The 20,043-nt window shown below is 38.5% G+C and overlaps 1 long non-coding RNA gene across 1 annotated transcript in view; it reads left to right on the forward strand.

Annotated features, from left to right (window-relative positions):
* LOC310722062 overlaps positions 1-19,509 on the forward strand; it is a 456,255-nt gene extending 436,746 nt beyond the window's left edge. Inside the window, exon 2 of the long non-coding RNA XR_014532290.1 lies at positions 19,396-19,509. This is a non-coding gene — a long non-coding RNA (uncharacterized lncRNA). The remainder of the gene's footprint in view (positions 1-19,395) is intronic.
* Positions 19,510-20,043: the final 534 nt, after the last annotated feature.

Consider the following 20,043-nt stretch of genomic DNA (forward strand, 5'->3'; position numbering starts at 1 on the left):
TGTGTGTGTGTGTGTGTGTGTATATGTGTATGTGTGCATGAGTGTGAGAGAGCGAGAAAGAGGGAAGGAGAGACAGGGAGAGAGAGAGAGAAATGAAAAGGGAAAGAGAAATGGCCTATGTGAGAACGTCCATGTGTCCTGTTTGGAAATAAATGCTGAAAAGCAGTTTCCTCTTCCCTTCCTCTCGTCTGCAGTTAGATGGTGGTCTGGACTTGCTCAGTGGCAACACAAATAACACAGCTGTCATGTCGAGCATCTCCCAGGTATACTGCATCTCCTCCAGTTTTGGAGAACAAGGCCTGACCTCGATTCGCTAATGTGACCCGCAGTGTGTTTATTGCCACTGTGATTTTATCCAGTGTATGTGCCATATAAATGGGCCTGGGACCAGTCGCATACGATTATGCACTACTGAATGTCAGCACATTTGTTTAGCTTCAAACGCGTCTTGCCAGAGAATCGCAGAGTCATCCGTATTTTGAGTTGTTTTGCTGCTTTTAGGCATATCATGATGGGAAAGTTTTTATTTCCAATGAAAACAGTTACTGTTTGTCCAGTACATTTGCTTATACACTATATGGGCAAATGTACTGGGGCATTTAACTTTTCCAGCCATATATGGTTTTTCATTCAAACTGTTACCACAACCTTGACTTTCTCTTGACTTAACTAAACTAAGAGATCCAAACCTGTTTCAGCATGACGATACCCCTGTGCGAGTTTTATGAAGATATGGGTTACATAAGTTGGAATGGCCTGCTACAGAGCTCTGAACTGAAGAAAGACTAGAAGAAGTTAAATAAAGGCAAAAGACAGTCCATTCATTATTTTAAGAAAAAAAAAAAGTCAGTTAATCAGAAAAATCGTAGGAAATTGAAATGTATCCCCAAGTGCAGTCTCCAAAACCATCAAACGATATGATGAAACAGGCTCTCATCATTTTCATCCCAGAAAAGGAGGGTCAAGAGCTACCTCTGCTGCAGAGGATAAGTTTATTAGAATTACCAGCCTCAATAAACGCTATAAATAAAGTAAATAAATAAATAGGACAAGTGGAAAACTGTTCTTTGGTCTGAAGAATCTAAATTTGAGATTACTGCTTCTAACTGCTGTCTTATGGATGTCTTCTGTATTAATATACAATGTGTAAAATAATAAAAAATAATAAAAATCAAGAAAAGCCACAGAAGGAGAAGTTGTTTCCAAACTTTTGACTGGTACTGTATAAATGTTGTATGATAGATAGATAGATAGATAGATAGATAGATAGATAGATAGATAGATAGATAGATAGATAGATAGATAGATAGATAGATAGATAGATAGATAGATAGATAGATAGATAGATAAGGACACATACTGTAGGTTGCAAGTTATGTAGGTTCTGCATACAATATTATATGTATTATTTAATATAAAAATGAGAAACTTGTGGAATAGTTAACATATATATATATATATATATATATATATATATATATATATATATATATATATATATATATATATATATATATATATATATATATATATATGTAGCTGGCATAAATTAATAACAGAAATTTATTTGACACATTAACATTAATTTATTTATAAAACTATTTCAGAAATTACCATTGTATAAGAGAAATAAAACACTTAAGGACACAAATGTTATAGAAAATTAATTTAATATCAAGGTTGCAAGATTAAATGTTGAGGATTATAATGTTGTGTTTTATTACTTACTTAGAGCTTTATGAATGTTTATCTTGCAAAGAAACATTACTAAACCAGAGCGATTTATGAATAGGGGCTTTATAGAAATTGAAACGAAATAGTTTCACTTTCATATTCGGGAGATATTTCTAGGAAATCCAACCTTTATTTTGTTGCTGTTGATATACCACCAGTTATGAGCTGAACAGTAACCATAGAATTCGGTGTCTAGTGAGCAGCGAGCAATTTTTTTTAGCTCTATTTGTGCACTTACTTTGTAGTTTCACAGTATATTTTTTCTGCCCTTGTCTTGCCCTTATATTTCTCTTTTGTGTGCGTAACTTGTCAACAAAGATCGACAATTGTTAGCAGTAAGCGCTTTTTTTCTTCCTTTTCTTTTTGGTAATTGCAGCGTGAAATCTATTGGGCTGAAGATATTGATTTTTCCCTGTGTTTTTTTTTTTTCATGTGAGGATCTTGTGTATTTGACATGAAGCATCCCACACTCATTCTTCAGGTCAATGTTGTGTTCATATCAAAGTAAAAAAGCAACAAATATATAAAATAAAATAAAAAAGAAGTAGTGAGAGAAAGAGGGAGAAAGAGAGAGAGAGAGAGAGAGAGAGAGAGAGAGAGAGAGAGAGAGAGAGAGAGAGAGAGGGAGACAGACAGACAGACAGACAGAGAGAGACAGCGAGAGAGAGAGAGAGAGAGAGAGAGAGAGAGAGAGAGAGAGAGAGAGAGAGAGAGAGAGAGCGAGTTCATAATGTTGCCATTCATCACCGTCTTTATATTCTGGTGCAGAGCAACATGTTGAGAAAAACACTTGTAGAAAGCAAAAGAAATAATTTTATATGGGGCTAAAGGAGGTTGCTGCATGTTTTCTTTTCAGCTATGTCCTTGTCCTTGGTCAGTGAATGGCACATAAAAAGTTTGTGACTTTTTATTGCCTAATCAAAAGCAATTTTTTTGTGTAGATCAATATTTTTTTTTTTAGGTTTGTGTGAATATGTGTCCTGGCTTTCTACAGCACATTCAGTTGGTACCAGAGACATCTGGACAGATTTGTCCAGGACTCATTTTTATTGCTTCGCATCATGCAAACATACTGTATATGCAGGCCAAAGTTTGTTAATCATGGCTTTATTTGGGATGGTAAATAAAACATGAAATTATACCCAATATCATTCGTTTTTAGCACATAAGATCACTGTTGCTTCACCTCTTTTACCATTAAGAGTTTGGTATTAGTGTTATTCCTCTCCATTACCAGCTAAGCACCATGGGCCATGCTATGTTCCCTTAACCACAACAAAATGGGAGGGGGTGGTGGTGGTGGTGGTGGTGGTGGAGATCAGTGGCAGAGAAAAATAAACCAGTTTTGAAATGGAAACCCGAGAGGAATCGCAGTAATGGGCCAGTGATGAAATGTGAGAGAAAGCAATTGAGCACAAGCATGCGACAAGGACAAAGAGAGCGCGCGCGAGAGAGAGAGAGAGAGAGAGAGAGAGAGAGAGAGAGAGAGAGAGAGAGAGAGAGAGAGAGAGAGAGAGAGAAAGAGAGACAGATGGAGAGTGTGAAAGTGAGAGCCGGGAACCCCAAGCCAGGAGCCGGGAGCTGGGAGTTGACCCAGGCACAGGGGATGAGCGCTATTTAGCAGCCTGGGCAGTATCTAAAAAAGGGCATGTGTGGTGGCTGACAACCTCTACAGATGGACCCAAATTATAGAATCTAAAATGGAACCTGCCAGTTTGAACTCAAGGCCCTCAACATTCATCTTTGATTTTATTCTACTGATAGACAGACCAGTAAAGGGGAGAGACAGAATGAGCCAGTCTGAAGAGTCTTTTCACAGAGGTCACCATACCATGCCATTGCTCTCTTTTATTATGGCTCACAGTCCCTCTCTCAGAGTTTATATCTCACTTACTGACATGGTCTTTATAGACCACAAAGAATTCACAGAATCAGACGAATGACCATATTGTGTTTGGTACCAATGACATTTTAAAATGACCTGCTAGCTAAAGCTAAAATACTACTGCTAGTCTTTTACTTTTATTTTTTTTACAACATGGTCACAACATAATAAATGAGTTCAATATGATCAATATTTAACACTTACATTTGGTTTGTGCCTCCAAATCAAATGTTATTGGCATTCATGTCTGCTACATGATTTCCACCATAATGGTCATGCTGTTGCGGCTTAGTTATGTTTTGCACCCACTTTATTCAGTCAAATTTCCCAGTGATGCATATTGTTTGGAAATTTCAGTAAGAAAAAACACTCATTCAGGGTTGTAGTTATTCAGAAAGCTATCCTATAAACACTAGGTGCAAAGCAGAATAGGAAACTAGTCATTACTTATTCGAGAACTCTGAAGCTTACATAGTTTTTTAAGATTTTTTGGGGGCTTGGCAATTTCCACTATTTAACAGCAGCTTTTAAACTCTGTAGCCAAGCATAGAACAATTGGAAAGCAGTCATTGTACATTAGCTACCATGTGTGATTAAATGCAATGGTCAAGCCGAGTTACTGCCTAGTTCTTCATGTATCTCACTGTTGCAGCCAGGGTTTGATTAACAAGCAGGAAACCAACCCAGCCAAATCAAATATGTAGACCAGTGATCTGCTGTGGTGACCTCTTACAACAGCAACTGAAGAAAAACAACAGCAAATATAGAAAAAGAAAACACCAAGCTACAAACTCCCACTAAATGCAAAACTGTATAAATTACCCCTACAGGGCTCATGCACCAACCAAGTACACCAACCTTTCTACTGACTAGAAAGGTATTCAAAACAACAGAAGATTGTTACTGGCTATTACAGATAAATCTGTTCAATAAGATTCCAAGACCAGACACACCAACCTATGCATTGTCTGGATTGACTACAAGAAAGCATATGACCATTTTACCCATGCATGAATACTGAAACATTTAGTCCAGTACAAGGTAAAAAACATACCTTCATCAATAACTTACTGTGACACTGGAAGCCAACTAAAGGAGTCAATACAAAGCGAGTGAGCAAATTACCATTAAGGATGGCATATACCACAGAGTTACATTGGCCTTATTTCAAAGTCCTTATAATTCTTTAAATAGATATTTAATAACGCTTGAAAAAAAATCCTCTCCTTGGATCACCATCACAATCGTGTGCTTGTTCAACATCCTGTTTTACAGTTTGTCAACCACTTTGCTATTATTATTAATAACTTCCTCTCTTCTGGGAAGAGCTAGACACTGTACTTTGGAACATGGCTGTGGGGATTTCTGCCAACTCAGCCACAAGAACTTTAGTGAAGTCAGGTATTGATGTTGGGCAAGGAGGCCTGGCATGCATTCTGTCTTCCAATTCATTTCAAAAGTGTTCAGCAGGGTTGAGGTCAAGGCTCTGTGCAGGCCACTAGAGCTTATACACACCAATATAGACAACCATGACTTCATGAACCTTGCTTTGTGAAAAGGGGTATTGTAATGCTAGAACAGGTTTGGGTTGGGCTCCTTAGTTCCAGTAGAGGAAAACGTTAAAGCTGCAACATTCCAGATATGCTTCCAGATAATTGTGTGCTTCTAAACTTTGTAGTTATTCTGACAAACAGCAAAATCCACATTGGCACATTGGCAAGACTTTGGAGTTTTATCAGAACAGAAAAACTTTCATGAAGGTGATCAGAAGAGATGAATTTGAGTTAAGAGACAACAGCCAATCAGATTTGCTCCTGTAGAAAGAAATGTGAAGAACAGCTAAGCAGTGTCCCCCAAGTATGCAATTCCTAGAAAAATACAGTAGATAGGAAATGTGGATTACATAGAAACAGAGACTTAATTTTTTAAAGGAATGTATCAGTATCAGATATCCTTCCAATGGCTGAAAACACAGTTGTAGAATGGAAATGAAAAATATAGACAAGCCATCACACTGAAGCATGGATCTGCACAAAATGCACAAAGAGCCACATTTAACAACTAATAAGGGCCAAATAGAAGGGGCCACATAGAGTAGTAAAAACAATAAAGCTCCTGTGGGACGTCCAGATTTGACCAGATAAACAACTTATAGCAAACCAACCAGACATAACAATAATAAATAAGGAGAAAATATGAGAGTCTGAACAAATACCAGAGACCGAAAAAGACACTAGAGTGAATGTAGAAGGTTAAACCCAGTGTTATCCCACTGGTAATAGGAACTTGGGTCTGAGGTTCATAAATTGGATAAGTGTGTGTCCAACAAATTATATAAACTGCAACATTGATTTTAGTCCAGGAGAGCACAGTCTATAATGTGATACACCGTCAAACTGCCAAACTCTCAATTGGAAGAGGGATATGGGGTTTATTTACAGAGCAGTTACTGAAATATACATAAATACATAATTATGTAATTGCTTAAACATAACAATGGATTTATTTCAGGGCTAAATACATTTAGCAATAGTTTTTTAAATGTAATTTATAGCAACCATGAACACACAGCATGTACACAATTTTTGTGAACCAATTATTAATGTTTAGGAGTGTTTTTTCTTCAAACATTAATGTTTCCTTTCAGCGCTTACATGTAATAGATATGTGTACTATACAGAAACTATACCAGAACAGTTCACAGCACTTCTGAAACTATAAGTATGAATCTCAGGACTGGGATGAAAAATGAAGAAAAATGATAATGAGCAGTCAGATGTCAAGTATGCAGGAAAATGTTTATTGATCCTACAAATACATACATTGGGTGTGAGGTAATAAAAGAAACATTCCAATGTTGAAAATATCAAATGATGGTTTTGATGTTAAAGAAATGTCAGAACCAGGAGATTCTCATGAACTCACAATGCTAGCTGTTTGCATTTACCAACATCTGTTTGCTAGCAAAACAACATACTTAAAAGGAAATAATTTTTCACCAGGCATTGCTTAAGTACAAGGATTTTCATAGCACAAAATTCATACTTCTGAACTACTTTGCATACAATGTATTCAGTTATGGTTTGTGAAGGTTCACCTACATTAAATATTTTGTTACAAAGGGTCAAGCAGCAGACACGATTGAATGGCGATAATAGTTAACTTTAGAACACTGGGTCCCATCATTTATTCAATTCAATTCATTTTTATTTGTATAGCGCTTTTAACAATGAACATTGTCTCAAAGCAGCTTTACACAGATAATGTGGTGATTAAAAGTGAATATGTTATTTATAAATAAGTTTGTCCCTGATAAGCGAGCCGGTGGCGACTGTGGCAAGGAAAAACTCCCCGAGATGGTATAAGGAAGAAACCTTAAAAGGAACGAGACTCAAGAGGGAACCCATCCTCATCTGGGTTGCACCAAATGTCCATTTGTAGCAGATATACGATGTTGCGGGGTTCAGTGATAATGATCAGATTTATATGAACAAAGACGGTAATATGTGAAAACTCTTCCTTCTCATCGCCTTTGGGTCAATATTTTAGATACTATTTATGCACAAGTTTGGCCCAAGAAACAAAGGAATGTCTTCAGAAGCAATAATTGTTTCTATGTTTAGAAAACAAATCTGAACTATTACTTCTCTTTTTTAATAACTGAATATTCCATGCATTTGGTCTACTCAAACATATTACATTGCTGGGTCCACCATTTGATGACCCCAGACTTTTCCCAAACATTATCCAGACTCATTTACATGCACATTTAGCAGAATCTCTGTTCTTACAGAAGTGCTTCCAAGTCTCTATCAATAAATACTGTATATTCTGATAGTGGATCATCAGGTCACAGACTAAGAATACCAATGATCTAAAAACTTTACTGTCCATACTGACTGATGAAATGTTTGGCTTTCATGTGTAAAATATTTTACATAATTTGACAGAGTTGAAGTCAAATGAATGAGACAATTACAAGTTGATAACTGTCATGTTTATGGGATGAACTCAGAAAATTCAAAAGGAAACCAGAAAGAAACGGAGATTACGTTAGAAGAAACTCAGATACAAAACATTGTCACAATGGCCTAATGGTTGTTGTGAGTACTTTGTATGCTGTACAGGTTTTTAATCCACACATCTGCCTTGTTTATCTCGATCCTCTGTAATGCATATCTCCTGTCGTTTGAGAGCCTGCCCAGGTGCTTTGCGAGTGAGTGGTTTGTTTGGCTGCTTTGAAAAGAAAACAAAGATCGGGTTTTTTAAAGATCAGAGTTCTCCGCTTACTACGGCCTACCTTTGTGCGGTTGCTTGTATGGGTTTGATTACTTCCCAGCAGCTACATTCATTGAGCTACTGATGGTGAGTTAATGTCAGAGAGGCTTCACCTGGCATACCTTTCTTCTGCGCTGTTTCAGAAGACCTCCTCTTGTTCCACTTTAGAAAGTGTGGACAGTAGCCCAAGGCCTGTTTGTTGGGTATCTAGCTGAAATCCAGTCCTATCTTCTGATGCTTTGACAGTGGCTTTGGGCTTGTAGGTTTTTTTGTTCATGCCAGTCTCCTATGAAGCCCTCTCGAAGACAAATGTACATCTACCCACGCTGTTGTGTTTGTTTTCAAATTGCCAGACAGCAATTCAGCAGCAAATCAATTCATCCACATCAGCGTAATAGCTCACATTTAGCTTTAATGATGGCAATGCTTCAAAACCGTATAATAAACGCAATATTGATCAATTTGCATATTCAGTGCTGTTCATCTATCACAAGAGATCTTTAGGGTTTGCTATAATTATTGATGAAAACCACTCAAAAGCTTTTTTTTTAGCACAGATGGGAATGCACGGCTTTTGAACAGACAGAGAGTTGTATATTGTATTTAGAAATAAAAACTTTTAGCAAAAGAAACAATTTAATGAATTGTATGGTGGAACCTGAATAATAAACACTAAACAATATCAATTTTGTGTAGCAGGGGTTCGCCTACAGCTCAGAATGACTCACTTCCTAAGGGATACACGAGAAAGAGTGAGAGAGGGATTTTCCACGGATAGGATAGTCTTGTGTGTGGGTGTGTGTGGGTGTCTCTATTGAACCCCTTGTGAAAAAATTAAGGTTCCATCATACTAGAAATATATAAAGAGAGTCGAACTACTTGTCTCACACAAGTTTTGGCTCCTTGTAATGAAAAGCAACACACAGACACATAGTGTTTCGGTGTACAAACGAACAGCTCTCACAGATACTAAATATGTTTTCTGTGTGTGTGTGTGTGTGTGTGTGGAAGGTACAGTGAAGTATGATCTCACTGTTTATCACGTCAGTGTTTATTTCGCAGGTTAAGGAGGCTTCTCTGGCTTACACTCTTCCACATCCCTCTTTTTTTTTTTTTTTTTTTTTTTTTTTTTTTTTTTTTTTTTATCCTTTAAACTTGCAGCATGAGCTCCGAAAAAGCAGTCATTTGTGCTGAACATTAGTGAGTTTTTTTTCAATTACGGCTTATTTTTCTGATGACAATGTATTTAAAAAGGTTAGGACCTTTTTAAAATTTTGAACAAACAACAATAAAGTTATTAGCACAAGCATAAGGGTGCTGGGGTTTAGCACAAAATATTGATATCTGCTTTCACATTTGGAAGTTGACATGTTGGAATAATGGAAAAATGGGCAAGAGTAAGGCTCTAAGGATTTACATGTAGATTGTTTGCTTTGGATGCTTTGCAAAGCCTTGTAAATACTTTTCATCCATTCTTGAACTGGCAGGCTTTCTTTCTTCCTTGTAATGTGCCCGAGTAAGCAAACAAACTACGTATTTTTTTAAAAGCTGGTGTCGTTTTGTCGTGTAATGGATACAGGCGACGGATTCGAGTTTCGGCTTTCAAAGAAATAAAAATAAAACAACAACTAAACATGAGAATCATGAATATAAATACTGAATGTAACTCAAAAAACATGCAGACATCAACAAGGCTGTGGAACACACACACACAGAACTCCAACAAAAGCTTCAGCCAAGACAAGCACAAAGAGCAGACTTTAAATAGGTTCATTAACAAGACATAATTAAATGCAGATGAGGGTGATTAGTGACAAGTGACAGTCATGTGACATGCAGGGGCTGATGGGTAGTGTAGTTGGTGGGCAATTCGGACACTTTTCCTAATCAAGAAACTGTTTTAATAAAATAGAATGGAGAACAATATCCATCTAATAATATTTTCAGATCAGATGTAACGCTATTAGTAATATAAGTTGTTCCAAGATCAGGGCTGCCAGGTTCTGTATTTATCTGCAGATATACAATACACAACAAATAAGAAATTGCCACAACCTTTCTACTGTATTTGCATTGTGTATTTAGTAAACAATAAGGTCCAAACAATATACAGTACATTTCAGGGGGCCTATGAAATACATGACTTGGCTATTTATCTGAAAAACCTCTAACTACAAAATTCTCTGGTCATATTTCTTTGGTGTTAGTTCAAGTGACATACCACATACACACACTAGAAGGACTCAAATGCCAATTTCCCACAATTCTCACAAAACTGGCACATGGTCAAAGAATAGGAAAATCCTTAGGAGGGATGAGTAAAATGAATAATTCTTGGAATTCGATCTCAACATTTATAGTAAAGAATACGTTGCTCTGGATAAGCCAATTGTCATAAATGTCAGCACTGGTTTGGGATTAACCACCTTCAGACGTTTATGTACTGTTAGATAAGTGCAGATAACAATGATTGTACACAAGCGTGCCAGATAAACTAACTCTGCTAATGCAGATAGCACGTAATTTGTTGGAAACAATGCAAGCTAGTCTAATCAGAGACTTAAAATTAGGATGCTGTTGTGTAAATGAAGAGTGTAAAAGTGTACCAGTTAGATAACAAATAAAAGAGTGTAAAAGTTCAGTTAGCTGATTAAATAATATATATATACAGTACAGACCAAAAGTTTATATATATTATATATACAGTACAGACCAAAAGTTTGGACACACCTTCTCATTTAAAGAGTTCTCTTTATTTTCATGACTATGAAAATTGTAGAGTCACACTGAAGGCATCAAAACTATGAATTAACACATGTGGAATTATATACATAACAAAAAAGTTAACTAATGTCATATTGTAGGTTCTTCAAAGTAGGCATCAAGAGAATGCCAAGAGTGTGCAAAGCAGTAATCTAAGCAAAAGGTGGCTACTTTGAAGAACCTAGAATATGACCTATTTTCAGTTGTTTCACACTTTTTTGTTATGTATATAATTCCATATATAATTCCACATGTGTTAATTCATAGTTTTGATGCCTTCAGTGTGAATCTACAATTTTCATAGTCATGAAAATAAAGAAAACTCTTTAAATGAGAAGGTGTGTCCAAACATTTGGTCTGTACTGTATATACATACATATATATATATATATATATATATATATATATATATATATATATATATATATATATATATATATATATATATATATATATATACACACAAACATCAAAAGGCCATCAGAATTATTTGATATTTATACAAACTCAAAATCTATGTTGTGTTTCATCTACACGTGCCCCACAGGAGGAAATGCTAGCAGGTAAATGGCACAGGATGCAACGTGTAACCTGCTCCAAAGTGTGTGTGTGTGTTTATACGCTTGTGTGCTCTGGGTTAGAGTGCCGATAAGATCGAAGCAGCTTGTGTTTGCACAGTGTGAGATTGATAAGGTCTGAGCTACTCCCCTGAGCCTCAGGCTCGGCTGTTGACTTAGCACCGGAGAGTCATATCGATGGAAGGCCACATTTGAAAAGAGACCGCACAACCAGCCCATAGTCATACAGGTACACACACCCAGAGAAAAGGAAAAACAAATAGCATAGCTATAAACAGAGTTTTTTTCCAAAGTGATTTAAATAAACGCACACTACACCCACTCACATGCATACACACACACACACACACACACACACACACACACACACACACACACACACACACACACACACACACACAGAATGGGTGGGGGTTGTGGTTAAGGTAAGGTGAGACCTAGGTCAGTGTGTTAGTCAATAGCTGAAATCACCTCCACGGGCGTGGTTGTGATGAGTCAAATCACAGACAGTCAAGGTTAAGAAAGTGTTAATTTTACATTGATTTATTTTTTGCTTTTGAGGTTTTTATATTGTATTTAATGGTTAATTTTGCAGCACATCTGCAGCCCACGATTCAAGCTTTAATTGTAATTTGTTTTAATTGACCACTAAAGCTTCTCTGATTCTCGCAGGGTCAGTAAACTGCACGAACCCACATCAGTCCTTGGAGACTTACACGTCTCGCATGCCCTTTCAACTCCAGAAGCGCTGAAGAGCAAAAAAAATGAGCTAGAACATCTGTTTAACAAATACCGCTTCACCAAAATTTACAGTGTATTTTGTTATTGTATGTGTCACCCTTAGAAAGCTCAATATGCTCGAGTGTGTTCAAACACCCCAGCTTCTGTAAGAAGGTCATGGCAAAGCTGTCAGCTACCCATCAACTTTGTACCCCCATCCTTCCTTTTATCCCCCCATGACAAACACATGCATAATTCCTCGTCGGATGTCTAGAAAAGGCCCAGGAGGGAGTGTAGTCCTCTCCATGTTTAAACCGCCTTCCCCTTTAGGAGTGGCTCTGAGGAGACTAAGACCATCAAAACAATTTGCCGGTGACCGTACTGTTAAAATAGAACATCTCAATGGGGCCAATCGTGGGATTGAAGAGAAGACGGTGTGGCTGCCAGTTTACAGGGTGGGGTATAAATATTAAACAGGGGCTCTAATCAAATCTAACGGCTATAGGCCACAGAAGTGAAAAAAAAAAATAATTCATGTGGATGAATAGCGCATTTGCATACACATGTAGCCACGGAGAAACACAGGAGCCATTTAACATGTGCTCATTAGGTGTGAGTGAGTGTGCAGTCAGCTGGGGATTGCCTCCCCCTCCCTCTTCTTCACAAATGAAGATGATTATAATTGACTCCCCAATGAAAGGGGGGATAAAGAATGGATAAAAAAGAGGTTGAGGAGTGGGTTTGTCTTGCTACTGAGTGCAATGTTTAGTCCTAGGATTGTGTGTGTGTGTGTGTGTGTGTGTGTGTGTGTGTGTGTGTGTGTGTGTGTGTGTGTGTGTGTGTGTGTAAGTTTGTATATAACGCCACACTGAAGGCTGTGCATCCTAATAGCATGAGTCAAATTGTGTCAACTCTGTGTTTAAACAGAGTGACGGTCCGAATCGATAAATATGTGCAAAATATATTTATCTCATAATAAAGGTGCTAGGAAAAAATTTCCAACATTTTAAACAAGGGGAGCCATGAGATGACCTGTTTCTGAGGCAGCCATTATTCAAACAAATCAGAGCGACCACCTAAACTCGAATATTAATTAAAGCAATGGCGTCCTTATGCTCAGAGGACTCACCAATTCATAGTCTATTATCAGCACACAGTGTAATAGATTAGATTTCTCACTGTCTGTCTTCAGCATCTACCTGGACAATAAGACTGACAAGACTTCATGCTTTAATGCAATCTTAGAGGATCTCTTATGAATGCAAACTATCTTTTTAGTAGCTGGTTAGTGCAGCATTCAACTTTGGCTTTGCATAGTCCTTGACTATATACATCAAGCAGAAAATTGAAACAGAATACAGAATGTGTACATCACCGTAAAGGCAGAACAGTTTAGTAAAAATGTCCTTTTTTTATGTTGTATACACTATATCGAAAAGGTTTGTGGACACCTCCCTATATAATTTGTTTTTTTACCAGCCCATTCCACATTTAGTCCCCATTTGCAGTTATAAAAACCTCCCCTCTTCAGGGAAGATGTTCCACTAGATTTTGGAGTGTGCTTCTAGAGATTTGTGCTCATTCTGCTACAAGGGTGTTAGTAAAGTCAAGAACTGATGTAGAATGAGGAGGTCTGGGATTGCATTCAGAGTTCCAGTTCATCCCGAAGTGTTCAATAGGATTGAGTTTAGAGCTTTATAGCAGGCCACTCAAGATCTTCCAGTCCAACCCATGTAAGATACATCTTCATGGATCTGGCTTTGTGCATAAGGGCATTGTCATGCGGGAACAGGTTTGCGTCTCCTTGGTTGAAGTGGAGGGAGAATGTAACGCTACCGCATCCAAAGGCATCCGATACAATTGTGTGCCTGCAATTTAGTGGTAGCAGATTGGAGAAGAACCACATTTGGCTGGTAAAGCCAGGTGTCCTTATACTTTTGCCCAATGTGTGAATGGCAAGAACACATTGAAAGGGAGTGACATAATCAAAGCAATAATAAAAGCAAAAAAACAATTTTTTTCTGTCAGAATGACACATAATGAAGCCCTTGTAATAAAGTGACATTCTGAACTGGTTGCCATTTGAACGTCTGGTTTTTTTAATCCTGTCTCTACCAAATTCCCCCAGACAGCTACGAGGCTTTGCGAACAACCATAAATGATAAAGCGTTTGCTTGTAATAGTGTTTGTAAATAATCTCATTTCTTCTCGCGCTGTAAATGGGCAGTTTATTTAAACAAATCCGTCGGGAGGAAGAGCGTCTCAGCGTTCCCTCCCCTCTCACTCTTTGCGATTCTCTCTCTCTCTCTCTCTCCAGCTAAACGGTATTGAAGGAGAAGGATGGTGATAATGAAAATAATAAACAGGACGGCAGATAACAGGCGGCTTTGTAGTGCGGCTTTGGAGGAGGGCATTAGACGCTGCGAGAAGAGACACAGCCATTTTGCATGATATTAAACACTTGAAAGCGAATGGAAATCGAGGATGGGGAGAAGTCAGTGCCATAAAGAGAAAAGCAGATACGGAGCGAGAGAGAGAGAGAGAGAGTTAGAGAGAGAGAAAAAATGAGGGAGGCCTAAGAATGTAAATAAAAGGATGCTAAGTTATCAGGCTAAGCGCTGTCAGCCTGCCCATTGTTTGGCGAGGTGATAAAAGGCAATTTCCCGCTTCCTCTGCACTGCTGCGCGCGCGCCGCTTAATTTGAGGGCCATTTTCCTTGACAGTGTTGACAGTCTCTACATAACTCTCCACTCATTCTCCCCCACCCCATCGCTGTTTTCTTCCTCCCCACAAAGCGGCCTGTTGTATTTGTGCCGCTGTTTATTAGGCTATAACCCCCTTATTTTCCGTGTTCCTCTCGACGCTGTAACAATGCCTGCCACGGGGCTTTTAATACCTGTCAGCTCCTGCCAATGGGAACCCTTTTTTTTTTTTGTTTCATATTCAAATTCCCTGTTGGGAAAGATTCCCCCCACCCCGCACCACCACCCACCACAACCCGTGCCCTTAATCTTCTTCCGCAGCAACCGTGTTGTGCCTCAATTTGAGGTGACACCGAAAGTATGGCTTATCATCTGCTATGCGAAGCGATCCCATTACGCCTGCTGTAGCTTTCAAGCGAGCTTGTAAATAACACGCCGGGATCAGGGGGAAATAATTGACACGGATGCTCTCGTTTCAGCGAAAGGGCTCCCCCTCGTAATGCCTTCCTGCTGGAGAAAATAAACTCGAGCACTCCTGGCTGTCAGGGAGCTTTTTCAGTTCAGGAAAAAGTCTTTTGAACTCTAATTTCCAAGCAGGTTTTGAGCAAATGAGTTTGAGTCACGGCGTGTTGCTTTCTTTATTTGTTTGCTTTGCCATCAATGGATTGATTAACTCTATTCTGTTGGACAGCTGATTTCCTTTTGGTTAAGTTCAACCCGCCTCGTTTTCTCTAACGTTTACAACAACATTTACAACAGGAAGAAGTTTTCGGCCATTTTTGTGTATTGTCTCTCTGGTAGATACACAAAGATACATAAAAAGCTTTAGTTATTAGATTTAACAGTCTGGTGTCAGCTTCAGTCTTTAACTTTACCTGCATGGTGTCCTTAAGTTTTTTTTTTTTGTGTGTGTGTGTTTTATATACTATATTAACGTGCATAAAATATACATGATGTTTATTGATAACGTATATAGATAGCACAAATTATTCCATGCCTATTACATTTCAACAGATGTAAACAAAGTAAAGGCAAAGCTGTTGAGAAATCTTTAACCTAAAAAACTTTAGTAAAAAATGTAAATAACCACAGTATTAACAAAACAAAATTGTTAAAAAATATATTATTTTTAATGCATTAAAGGTTTCCAAGTTCCAGTTCCTTTTCCATAAATCATCCACTTTAGCTTTTATGTATCATACCTGTTTTCTGACTTTATATAAACCTATGAAACAAGTCATGCTAAATTTCCCGCAGACTGATAAAAAAAATATATTTTATTACTCATTATTTTCCCTATTTTTTTATTATCAGTGAACATTCATCGCTTTTATGATTTAAAAAAAAGTGTGAAATGTCTTACCTTAGCAGTAAAGCTAATTAGCCAAGCGACTCGCATTTGCTAATATTATGCAATAGAAAACGTTACTTTCAACCCTGTTGTTCGCATTTAGAAGCAAAATGCAGTTCGTTTCTTCAAAAGGAAACCTCAGATGAATGGTTTTCTTTGCGTCAATGTTTACAAAATGATCTGTAAGTATAAAAGTACAATTTTTAAAAGTAAGTGGCTAAATGGTGGCGCAGCCGTGTAATCGACAGATAATGCACTTTGTATTATATCCGTTTCCAAGCCCCTCTTGTTAAAGACCTGTTGATATGTTCGCTCCTCTTCATTAGTAAAACAAGTGATATACTGTAAAAGGTGACAGTTGGTGTCCTATGTAGAAAAAATAAATAAATCACAAAGTAGAAGCACAAAGGCATTCGAATCCAGCTAACTTATTATTATAATGTAGAACTTGAACTGGGGAACAAAAGCACCTGGCTCGATCTGTCCTCCTCTTTTATCTATTCTAACAGAGCACTCTATTTGGCTCGGAGATATTTTGCCTGATTTATTTATCCTCTGCCATGGTGAGTGATCTCCGGGGGGAAAGCAAGACGATTGTTCCTACTGTTGTGTGCTTTTCATAACCCCCATTCTGGTATTTTTTTCTTGATAGCATCAATCAGCAGCGGTTTAAGTCAACAGCGGGTTTGCAGAATCAGCCGTGACAGGCGATGAGACATGCAGTCATGTATGAAACTTCACCAGATACGATTGAGACGTCAGAAGAAAGCCTTGGTTTGCCCGAGACAGGCATGGCAGAGCTGTGGCAAGAGATTAGAATGGGAACGCAAATGGTTTTTTTTTTGCTTCCCCTTCTGTTTTCATACCTCTTACCATCTCTCCAGAGTATTTATCGATGTACTTCACGTGTCGCGCTACGGTCTTGCGTATTCACTTTCGACAAACATTTGCGCAAGAAAATTAGCCGCTTGTTCATGCAAACTTAATATTGTAACACAAGTTCATCATCGAGCCTTTCTGCTTTATCAAACAGCCCCTGATGCTTATGGGAATATTTAATCACTGAATGCCAAATGCCATGCTACATTTAGGTGTAATTTTCCTCCATGCAAAAGGTAATTTGTTTTAGTATTACAAATTAATTAAACACTAACAATGATGGAGGATGCTCAGGAATTTGTAATTGAGAGCTCGCCATAGACGCAGATTGATGGAGTGCCCTCCTCCTCCTCCACCTCCACCTCCATCTGCCTCCTCCTCCCTGTTCTCCTTCCTTTTATTCAATATTTATTTTTCACACTATTTCATTCTTTTACTCCATTCGATTTCTTCGGTTTCCAGGGGGAAAAAAAGGACGAACACCTTTGCCCGTAATTCTCACATTGTATAAGTGTGTAAGTAGGATGCCTGTGATGGTAGGATGGGATGAGATGAGTCACATTTTTGGAAGATGAGTTCTCTCCATTATTATCTAAGGAAGAAGTAGGAGAAGAGGAAAAAATTGATGTCTGCATTAACACCAATTTGATATGAAGATATTCTGCCATCTGCACCTCAAAGACCAGAATTATGTGCGGACAGACTGCAAACTTGAGCAAAGGAAGATTTCTGATTTTGTCTATCATCTTGCTCTGAGCCTAACAAAGCCTGAGCTTTAGGTGGAGTGTCTTCACGAACACTGTAACTTCAATGCTTTGGTGTGTAATGGAAATAAATGACTTTGGAAGCTAAAATCCAGCTGTTCAAGAATAATGATCTTACTTCGCTTCTCATGACCAAACTGATGACTTCAATTCCAGGTTACGTACTTAAGTGTGTGTGTGTGTGTGTGTGTGTGTGTGTGTGTGTGTGTGTGTGTGTGTGTGTGTGTGTGTGTGTGTGTGCGTGCGTGTGTGTGTATGTCTATTGTTTGTGCAACCAGTGTATGTGATGTAATCTTCTGATAGTTGTTTCACTTAATAATTATGATTTTATTGCAGAAAACCCAGCTTTGATTTTTCCCTTCCTCCCACCCTCACTTAATGTCTAAACATCTGCAAAGACAGAGACAACTAATGAAATGGTTTGTTTTAAGAATACCTTAGTCAAGCCAGGACTTGCAGTAAGTAAATGTGTACTGTATGTGTTCATTTGCACATCATTCGTGCACACACACACCCACACCCACACACACACACACACACACTCCCACGGTGTATATCTGTGTCGAACAATGCGTCCTCAGTTACTAGTTGCTCTTGTCATGCCCCTACAAACTGCGCTACAAAACAATTACAAATCCCAACCTATTGCAAACAATGCCTCCTTGTCTTTACAAATCCCGGGTTTATGATTCATGGCCAGCGCTCAATCATTGATATCTATCTAACCATTTATGAGTCACTATTTATCACAAATAATAGAACAAGCTGTATCACTGATTACTGTAAATATGTTTTAGATTGCAACAGCTGTCAGTGAGATACACAATGAGATAACCATTCCCTGTGTTAAAAGATGCTCTAATTCAAACTGTTATCAGCAGTGGGACATTCATGTTAAAGGTTATTCGCAGATAAATCTTACCCAGGTGACCCATCAAAGGTTGATCAGGCTTCAGCTTGTCTTGTTTTATAAGTCTCCCAGAGATCTGTTTTTTAGTCACCTGGAGGCCCTCCTGCTCTGTTTTCCTCATATCAAGTACAAACTAGCCTTTGCAGGTACTGCACACCTGTCAGAACTTCACATATCTCCATACCGTCCATCTGATCTTTCAGCTTATGTGGACACCTGACCATCACACCCCTACTTGGGTCTTTACATACAGCAGGATGTAATGTTTGTGTATGCTGCAGCATTAAAGTTTCCTTAATTCAAGGTAAGAGGCCCAAACCTGTTCCAGCATCACAACATCCCTGTGCACAAACCGAGCTCTGTGAAGACATGTCTTGCTAAAGTGGAAGATCCTTAAGTGTTCTGCACAAAGCCTCGACATCAACACAACTGAACGCCTCTGGGATGGAATGGACCACATTCCTTCTTGTCCAACATAACTGCCCAATCTCATTTAACCTCTAGGGGCTCAATCGGGACAAATCACCATTCACATTCTAAAATTTTGTATAAAATATAATATAATAATATAAACTTGCGGGGGAGTGGAGGCTCCAGCGGTTAAGGCGCTGGGTTACCGTTCGGAAGGTCGGGTGTTCAAGCCCCGGTATCGCCAAGCTGCCACTCTTGGGCCCTTAAGCAAGGCCCTTAACCCTCTATGCTCCAGGGGACCCTTACGAGAAAAATAAATCAAGGACCGTGACGTCGGAGCGACGTGGGGCCGCCTTCCCGTGGGCTCACCACCTGCAGGAGGGACTGTAAGGGACGGGTGCTGAGAGGATTGGGCAGCAGTCGAAGGCGGGGGCCTTGACAGCCCGATCCCTGGACACGGAGAAGTGTCCGGGGAATCTGCTTAGACTGCTGCCCCCGCGACCCGAATTCGGATAAGCGGGAGAAGATGAAATGATGATGAAATGAAATATAAATTTGCTGCTGTTGCACTGCATTGATTTTGAGATGCTTTTCTGCTCAACTCAGTTGTAAAGAGTGGGTATTGGAATTGTTGTCAGCTTGAATTTCAGTTGTTCAACTGTAGAGACTGAAGAAAAAAAAACTAGCATTTTCCAGCAGTTTCTAAAATACTCAATGGTCATAGATGCATTTTTATACAAATATCCACCTTTTCTCAAACACCAATGCAACACAATTAGTGTTAACTAAAGGAGCTCAGTGGTTAAGATCTTAGACTTCTCATTGGAAGGTCATGAGTTTAAATCTTGCACTACCAAGCTGCCTTGCTAAGCCCTTGGGCAAGGCCCTTAACCCTCAACTGCTCAGTTGTAAGTTGCTCTGTATAATGAAGTCTAACAAATGTCATGTATGTAAACTAATGAAAATGGTCATGATGGTCATGCTCTGTTAATTGTTTCTAAAATGTTGCTGTTGTATCAGTAATGTGCCCATTATTTACACTGTTACATTTTTAAACATGTATATTAT

This window comes from Silurus aristotelis (assembly GCF_946808225.1).
Source record: "Silurus aristotelis genome assembly, chromosome: 28".
NCBI classification, from domain to species: domain Eukaryota; kingdom Metazoa; phylum Chordata; class Actinopteri; order Siluriformes; family Siluridae; genus Silurus; species Silurus aristotelis.